This window comes from Sinocyclocheilus grahami, unplaced genomic scaffold (genome assembly GCF_001515645.1).
Source record: "Sinocyclocheilus grahami isolate Dianchi unplaced genomic scaffold, SAMN03320097.WGS_v1.1 scaffold222.1, whole genome shotgun sequence".
In the NCBI taxonomy this organism is placed as follows: domain Eukaryota; kingdom Metazoa; phylum Chordata; class Actinopteri; order Cypriniformes; family Cyprinidae; genus Sinocyclocheilus; species Sinocyclocheilus grahami.
Window position 1 is genome coordinate 1,351,578 of NW_015505401.1, and position 9,511 is coordinate 1,361,088.

At 35.2% G+C, this 9,511-nt stretch overlaps 1 protein-coding gene across 1 annotated transcript in view; it reads left to right on the top strand.

Moving 5' to 3' along the window:
* Window positions 1-9,511, top strand: part of LOC107596719 (rap guanine nucleotide exchange factor 5-like) — a gene marked incomplete at its 5' end in the record, with an annotated part of 69,361 nt that overhangs the window by 35,636 nt on the left and 24,214 nt on the right. The window lies entirely within an intron of this gene.

Genomic DNA, 9,511 nt, shown 5'->3' on the forward strand with positions numbered 1-9,511 from the left:
TGTATATATATATATATATATATATATATATAAAAGCTAAATCCCCCCCCCAAAAAAAATAACGACCTAAATTAAAATTATAATTGAAAATATAAAAATACAATTAAAAAATTATAAATACTATAATAGTATACAATAATACTACATAAACATAATAAATAATAGTTTAATCATCATCTCGAACATGATCATCCCTTCTGTTCACCCAAAAATGAAAATTCACACATTGATGTTGATCTAAACCTTTAATGACTTACTTTCTTCTGTGGAAAACAAAAGAAGGTATTTTGAACAATGTCTTTTTACAATGAAAGTAGGGTCCTATAGAGTCCAATGTGTTTTTGGCTTTAAGTTAATTATATGGACAAAACAGTTTGAAATCTTTTCAAAATATCTTCTTTTGTGTTTTGCAGAAGAAAGAAAGTCATACAGGGTTGGTATGTCATGAAAGTTAGTAAATGATGACAGAATTTTCTTTTTTTTTGTGAACCGTCCCTTTAATAACTCTTATTTTAGTAATATTAGATCTAAATCTAGTACCTGGGCTATTCAAAACCAGTTTGAATCCTACAAAAAATGAAGAAAATGCTATTTTTTCCCCAATCAGCTATGCACTTTAAATGTTGTTGCGTGTGCTTCAAACAGCAGTATATTTTCTGGTTTTGTTTTTGTGGTGATCTACTTTTAGCTGACTGCCCCACTATATTCTGTCCTGCTGGTACTGAGTTATTATCTCCTGCTGGCTTCAGTGCTCTGCCGTCATGGATGGCTTGGTGCACTCCATGTTTAGCTGCCAACAATTAAACAAGGTGTTTGAAAGGGAGAAAGTCAGACTTCCACCTATTGAGATGTGCATTATATAATTTATCCTATAAATACTGTAAATTCTTGAAAGACTATAGCATAATCATATCTGGGTCATATGAGGTAAAACTATAGTACCATTGCATGTAATAATTTTCCTGCCAGGCTCACATTATTTTTCATTTTCCAGTAGGAATGGTTGTTGTAAAAGTATTGATTTGGATTCTCCACAGGGAACTGAACATCTCTGTAGCCCTAAAGCCATTAGGTCTGGGTCAAATATGGAGTGAAACTGTGGGATTTGTTATTCTTATAAAGCATTCTTCACAGTTATGTTTTGAAGCTGAACAAAGAAACACATTCATTTTTCAAGCTTATTTAAAAGTAGTTTGCATGCACTCTGCTTTGGTATTCTGAATGGCTGAAGTTGTGTGTGTTCGATATCAAGCTATTATGTGTCTCAGACTGGATTAGAGGAATGAGTAAGTGTTCTTCCCCTCAAAAAAAGCCTGACTCTGTGGAGGCTGGTCCCCCTCCATCTGCATGGCGAGCCAGTCCAGCGGAGTGAGTTCTAACCTCATTAAAGACATTGATAGCTAATCACTATAGTTCAGCTCACTTCTCTGTTGTGCGCACAGTCTGTCTGTTTAAATCCTGCACTGCTGCTGCAGTTCTTCTGTTTGCTTTCAATGCAATTCCAGAACTCTCCTCCACTGCTGAACACAGGAGATGTTGTTGTTTGTACAGTACAACCAGACCACTTATACTCACATAAATTAACAAAACTAGTGTTTGTATCGTGGAGTGTGAATATTTTTAAAGAGGTGAAACTGTGGGATTTGTTATTCTTATAAAGCATTCTTCACAGTTATGTTTTGAAGCTGAACAAAGAAACACATTCATTTTTCAAGCTTATTTAAAAGTAGTTTGCATGCACTGCTTTGGTATTCTGAATGGCTGAAGTTGTGTGTGTTCGATATCAAGCTATTATGTCTCTCAGACTGGATTAGAGGAATGAGTAAGTGTTCTTCCCCTCAAAAAAAGCCTGACTCTGTGGAGGCTGGTCCCCCTCCATCTGCATGGCGAGCCAGTCCAGCGGAGTGAGTTCTAACCTCATTAAAGACATTGATAGCTAATCACTATAGTTCAGCTCACTTCTCTGTTGTGCGCACAGTCTGTCTGTTTAAATCCTGCACTGCTGCTGCAGTTCTTCTGTTTGCTTTCAATGCAATTCCAGAACTCTCCTCCACTGCTGAACACAGGAGATGTTGTTGTTTGTACAGTACAACCAGACCACTTATACTCACATAAATTAACAAAACTAGTGTTTGTATCGTGGAGTGTGAATATTTTTAAAGAGATGGTTCATCCAAAAAGGAAAGTTCAGTTAATGTCTTTTTTTTTTTTTGTTCTGAAAATTTTCATTTACTCACACTCATGTTGTTTCAAACATGTAAGACTGATTTTCTTCTGTGGAGCACAAAAGGAAACATTCTGAAGGATGTTTACGTTGTTTTTTTTTTCTTCATACAATGCAAGTAAATGGGGACTGGAGACTTCAAGCTCCAAAGAGGACAAAAAGCGCCATAAAAGTAGTCGAAATGCATCCTTTTGCACAACATTTCCAAGTTTTCTGCAGCCATACACTACATTTGTATTAAAAATGTTTTGTTTTTTTTAAAGTCCCCTTTCACTTTCATGAGCAGCTTGGACATTCTGCTAAACTTCTCCTTTTGTGTTCTACACAAGAAATCAAGCCCTACATCTTCCGAAAGAAATAAATACATTTTGTAGTTGAACTATTCCTCTGAAAGCTTTGTGCTGATGTAGTACACCTCTTATCGTCACCATTCTATTATAAAAAAACTAAGATTTGTAGGTGTTGTCAGAATTAACAATGACATACTGCTGGTAGAAAAGGCCGTCATGATCTATGAACTGTCAGATGAAGTGGATTCACTCCTAACTGCCTGGTAAGCTCTATTCTGCTGGGAGGGTTTTGTCCACACTATAAAGCTATTATGGTTTAAATGGTGTGACAGATAATAAAATAGTTTTTTTTTTTTATGCAATTTTTGAAATGCACCATCATTGAACTGGCTCAGAATGCCTGGTGATCCATGCATAGATTTTCTAAGGCTTTTAGCGTGTCTGTGTATGTCCATATTTCTTTGTATTATGTGTTCTTGTGAACGGAGAGAGACAAAGAAAGAATCAGACAGACAGAAGGAGAGACGGAGATTCCCAGAGGATAGGTCTCAGGGGAGATGAAGCTTGCCGGTGTATTATATGGGATTGTCATTCTTGAACTCCCCTCACATGTGTTGGGAGTTTGATAGGGCTCAGTATTGATTTCATACAGCTTCTGATGTATCCATCAGCTGATCCCATATGAATTCCGTGTTTACATCCTGCAGGACAGGCAACTTCTGTACACAAAGAGATTTAAATGTTTGTTGTTTAACGTATGAAGCCGAAGGGAAGCGAGCAGTAAAAGTATTGATTCGTTTATGGAGAGCAGAGGTTGTTTTATTGTTTTTCCAAATGAAAGGTGTCCAGCCAACTGTATCTCCCTACAGAGCTAGAGCTGGAGCTCTTGGCATCTTTCAGTGCTAATAAATACAGAAACAAGACGATGTGCAATGAAAGAAAGAGAGTGGTAGTGGTTTGGTATTTTTATGTGGCTCAGTGCTTTTGTTTGTTAAAAAGGATTTTATGGTCAAACACACAAGAAGTGTTACAATTTTACTACTGTGATTAATTCAGAATAGTGTTTTGTTTTCTGTCATCTGTTTTCTGCTTTCAGTCTGCATGTGTTTGCATGAGGGTTGAAGGGTTCCGGGAGAATGCTGCCCCTATAGCAAAGAAACAGATGGGTTGAGGAAGAAATCTGATCAATTTCATTGCTAATTCGTCTTTGATTATTTCGGTGATAATGTTTATTGATCCTCTAGCCAAGAGGATAGATCGGTTTATTGCATTTTTGGATTCTAGCATGTGTTCGATGAATGAAATGTTTCCTTTGTGTCCAATATGGACCGTTTTCTCCAGTAATTTTCAGTTTTCAGTGCTCCGCCTGTAATAATGAAAACTCTATTTACAGAACAATGATCTGATGTATCACACTGGTAAAAGTTCCTATATGAAATGCAGGTAGACATGTTTATAATGTTCATACAGCGATAAAGAGAAACTCATAACACTCAGTGGGTTCCAAAAGTCTGAGACCACTTTGAAAATCTGGAAGAAAACTATATAAACAGAGCATCTTGGGACTTTTGAATTTGAAACAAAAATTGGATATGAAAATAAAAAAGATACAAACACTAAGAAATGACAAAATTCATTAATATACTGTATATATATATATATATATATATATATATCATATATATAAATAAATAAATAAATCATCACAGACTGTGGAAACTTAACACTGGACTTCAAGCAACTTGGGCTATGAGCTTCTTATTTAATTTATTTGAGTTGAATTATTGAAATAAATGAATTTTCCACGACATTCTAATTTATTGAGATGCACCTGTATATAGAAATGAATACTTTTATTCAGCAAAGACACATTAAATTGAGGAATATCGGTCAATAAAAAGTGACAGAAAAGATTTCTATTTCAAATAAATGCTTTTCTTTTGAACTTTGTATTTATACAAAAAAAGTAGGCCTGTCACATTTTCCCAAACAATTATGAAACAGCACAAGTGTTTTCAACATTAATAATTACAAGGCATATATCCAATGTCCACTCAAAATTCAGCTTTAACATCACAGGAATAAATGAAAAGAAAAGAAATATATATTTTTTTACATTTTTAAATATAAAAGTATTCCAAAGTATTTTAAATTGTAACAATATTTCACTATATTACTGTTTTTGCTCAAATAAATGCAGCCTTGATGAGCATAAAAGACTTCTTTCAAAAACATTAATATATTACTTCAACTTTTCCTTTAAATTATAATTGTAATAATATAATTTGTAATGAAAATATGAATCAACTTCTCATTCAAAAGTAAAAGCATTTAGATTTACATCTAGATCAGACAATGATGTTAGTAACATGTATTTATCCAGTGTTCTTTAACAGTCTGATAGTCAATGTTGAACAAATATGATAAAGGACGAGCTCATGTGCTTCAGTAAGGGATGCAAATTGGTTTTTCCTGATCCAATATCTTCTACTCCCGCCTTAAATGAAGTAAATCACCTGACTCTGGTCGGATCTGTGTTCAAGGCCTGCTGAGGGTAATTGGCGAGCTCTGGTCAATGAGCGATAATCAAACCTTGACCACATGGTTGAGGGAGAGACTTGTGGGAATGGCTTCATTGATGATAATAACTCGGCTCACACCAGAATTGGTGAACACTCCCACACGAACCCTGAGCATAATGGGCCCGAAGCTGTCAGAGCTTATTATCCATGCTCTATGAGCATGATTTATGCAAAACGGGGATAATTTGAGTAAAATCCTTCCTCTAGACATCAAAAACAAAAGGAGGGGAGTGAGTTTGTATGTGTGCTTTTCAAGAATGTTGGTAAATCTGGTGCAAACACTTAATGAGATATTGGTTAAAGTCAATCATCTGTCTTACCTTCTCATTAACTGTAACTGTTTTCTTTTTTCTGCATGCTCTGGTTTCATGCGTGAATCTGTCAATATCATAAGCAGCTGACCGGGTCTGTGCCTGCAAAGCCATGAACTGTGCTATCCCTCAGCTGTCCATCAAAGCATCAGACAGCAGCTCATTTGACCTCCAGGGTTTGCCGCTGTCATTGAGGTGGTCATTAACACTCAGCTTTTTGACATCATGTTTTTTTTTTTAAGTCAAGCTGACATAGTCTGTCTGATCATTCCTGCAGTGTGGGTGGAAGAGCTTGAAAGAGCTTAGACGATGCAAGAGACACCGGGAATGTAGCTAGACCAACTTTTTCACTGTGAGAGGAAACACAAAACATTGTTTCTGCCATCATTTGGCCAAGGTTTTTGCAACAAAATCCTCTTGCTAAACAGTTTCCCATATAATGAGGGTCTCCAGATGCTTCAGTATTCATAATGATTGCAAATAGCATCTTCTCAGGAACCATGTCCTGAAACACTTTTAGGATGAATCTCATAAACATATTTAACCATTAAGCTTTTTTAAATTTGACATTCTTGTTACCATGATGAATGGTTTATTTATTTATCCATTATCTATACTATTTGTCTAGTTCAAATTCACATTAATACATTTTAGTTTAATTTAAAATAAATGTAAATTAAAAAGAGTACAACAAATAAGTCCGTGGTGTATAAATACAACTTGGATTTATTTTTGTGTGTTACAATAATGAGACTTTGGTGCAAAAATAATGTCAAATTTGTGTGAAAAGGCAGAATTTTTTTAAAGGTTATAAAATAAGGTTAATTTATGTTTAAACTAAATCAAATGTTACACTTTTTGTATTATTATTTTGAGGAGAAATATGACCTTCATAGACTTTGTAAGAGTCATCTGTGACTTATCTCACTGCAATCTTTATATCTTATAGACCTTATGCGAGTTTTGTCCTTGAACTTTAGTTTTTGCGCTAGCTCTATAGCATCGCTGTTGAAGAGTAATTATCTGGTGAAGTGATATTTATTAGCGTTAATGAAAGTTATAGTAATGTTTGAAGCGGACGTCATAATGTCAGTAGACTGAGAAGATTTTAAAACGAGTGATTGATTCATAAATTTGTACGACCTTACCTTCATGTTGTGGAAATACAAATGGAAGACAAGACAATGAACACAGCACTGACAAGGGGCGGGGCTACATAAGGGCTATAGAAATCTAATTCTAGATTCAGTTTACACTCTTAGTCATGGTCAGTTTATTGGTTTGCTACATGCACAATTACCATGGAGTGAAAAAAAGGTGTTACTAAGTCAAGTATGTCTAATCCTTTGCTGGTCTTGCACTTTCTCATGGCAGAGCATGAGTTTTTTTTCTAGGAAAAGTGGCGCGTTGAGCTGTAGTGAAGTCCTTCATTCTTCAGATAATGAAAAATGCATCATGTTTTAGAGGTAGCTGAAAAAAAATGAGCTGGAGAAGTGAAGTGCGAGTGAGTTTTATCTGCTGCTGCAGAGTGAGAGTGTTAATGAGAGTTCTTGTGAAGGTGTCTCTGCAAATTAGTGTGTGTACTGTATGTGTGTGCGTTTGCATGCAGCTGCTGATTGGATGATTGGATTTAGTTTATCTAGTTTAGCACCGTTTCCAGATGCACAACACAACAAAACTAGAGCATAAAGATGCACACTTGCAGTGTAGACCGTTTCAATGATTACAGTCGGACTGATCAAGCTTGGTTTCTTCACTGGTTTGCAGAATAACAAGATGTGAGTAGGAGTGAATGTATTTGGTGAGAATGCAGCCTTTTCTGTTAAAGCAGTTTGTTTCAGGGTATGATTTTGGGCTGTTAATAATTTAAACCTCTCTGAATGCATCTGAATTCCAGTTCTTTCATGAAGAACTTATGATACAAACAATAGTTTTGCAGGTGTAATAAAAGTACACACATACTATATTCACCATACTGGCATTGATTTTTGCAAATATTTTGGTACCGACACAAATTTTTCGAATCTGACATTTTGAGTGGTATTATGGGATAGCAAAGTGTCCACTTATTGTACAAACTAGTTTGGTTTGCTTAATTCTGATGATTTAGGGATGATTTCACAAAGAAATATTCTAAAATGACCAATTTCGTCAAGTCACATGTGAGCAAAGTGTCCCCTCATTGGTCAGAATATCTAGTTCGCATGTGTTTTCTGAATTTCAAAAGGTATCAACAACAGCTCTAAATGCCTGTTCACACCAAGATGAAAATTCAGTGCAAAAATGTGATGTGAACTAGTAATTTTTTTACAAAACATTTGGTCAAAATGGTTAATTTGAATTAATGGGTGTTATTGGATCTTTTCAGACTTAGACACACATATGCATGCCATCAATGCAACCATTTTTTTGTAGTTTAAAAGCACCATGTGAATACAAAAATCTCAATGGTTTGAAAACAGTGTACTGTATGTGTGTGCGTTTGCATGCAGCTGCTGATTGGATGATTGGATTTAGTTTATCTAGTTTAGCACCGTTTCCAGATGCACAACACAACAAAACTAGAGCATAAAGATGCACACTTGCAGTGTAGACCGTTTCAATGATTACAGTCGGACTGATCAAGCTTGGTTTCTTCACTGGTTTGCAGAATAACAAGATGTGAGTAGGAGTGAATGTATTTGGTGAGAATGCAGCCTTTTCTGTTAAAGCAGTTTGTTTCAGGGTATGATTTTGGGCTGTTAATAATTTAAACCTCTCTGAATGCATCTGAATTCCAGTTCTTTCATGAAGAACTGATGATACAAACAATAGTTTTGCAGGTGTAATAAAAGTACACACATACTATATTCACCATACTGGCATTGATTTTTGCAAATATTTTGGTACCGACACAAATTTTTAGAATCTGACATTTTGAGTGGTATTATGGGATAGCAAAGTGTCCACTTATTGTACAAACTAGTTTGGTTTGCTTAATTCTGATGATTTAGGGATGATTTCACAAAGAAATATTCTAAAATGACCAATTTCGTCAAGTCACATGTGAGCAAAGTGTCCCCTCATTGGTCAGAATATCTAGTTCGCATGTGTTTTCTGAATTTCAAAAGGTATCAACAACAGCTCTAAATGCCTGTTCACACCAAGATGAAAATTCAGTGCAAAAATGTGATGTGAACTAGTAATTTTTTTACAAAACATTTGGTCAAAATGGTTAATTTGAATTAATGGGTGTTATTGGATCTTTTCAGACTGAGACACACATATGCATGCCATCAATGCAACCATTTTTTTGTAGTTTAAAAGCACCATGTGAATACAAAAATCTCAATGGTTTGAAAACAAGTAAATACGATTTAACTACATTACATTAACAACATTCTTCTCAGTTACAAGTGAGTGTCAACAACAAAAAGTTGTGCAGCATTTGTGTACCGGGGTAACTCTGAGTATTTCTGCTTGTCTAAGTGCGCCACCTACTAACACAGAAATTTAGCATTTTAATTCAGCCCATCTGCCGTTTTTTATGAATTAGTTAGAAATTATAAATTGCATATGAAAATCAGACCGTATTTTCAAAACACACATTAAGATATTTTTAATGAAACCTCCATCCCTTCATTGGTTTGGAACAACATGAGAGTCAGTAAATGATGACAGAGTTTTCATTTTTCTAAACCTGTATTAGATTATTTTTTTTGTTGAGCATAAAAGAAGATATTTTGAAGAATGTTTGTAACCAAACAGCTGATGTCATCTACCGTCAACTATTTTGTTGGCAACATTTTTCGAAATATCTTTTTGTGTTCAGCAGAAGAAAGAAACTCAACAGGTTTGGAACAACATGATTGTCAGAATTGTCATTTTTTTTAGTTTACTATCCCTCGTGCAGTAAGCGATTTTTGAAAAATGCTGTTGAAAAGTGGATCGGACCAAGCACCAAAACACACATTTAGCCATTTATTATTATTTTTCGTTAGCTTCAGCTATGATTAAGAGGCATTCATTTGCACGCCTTATAAACTTGGAACGCTAGTTTCAAGCGTCGGCTCCATAAATGTGTCTGCAAAGTGAGATAACATACTCCTAATATAATGGGTTTGG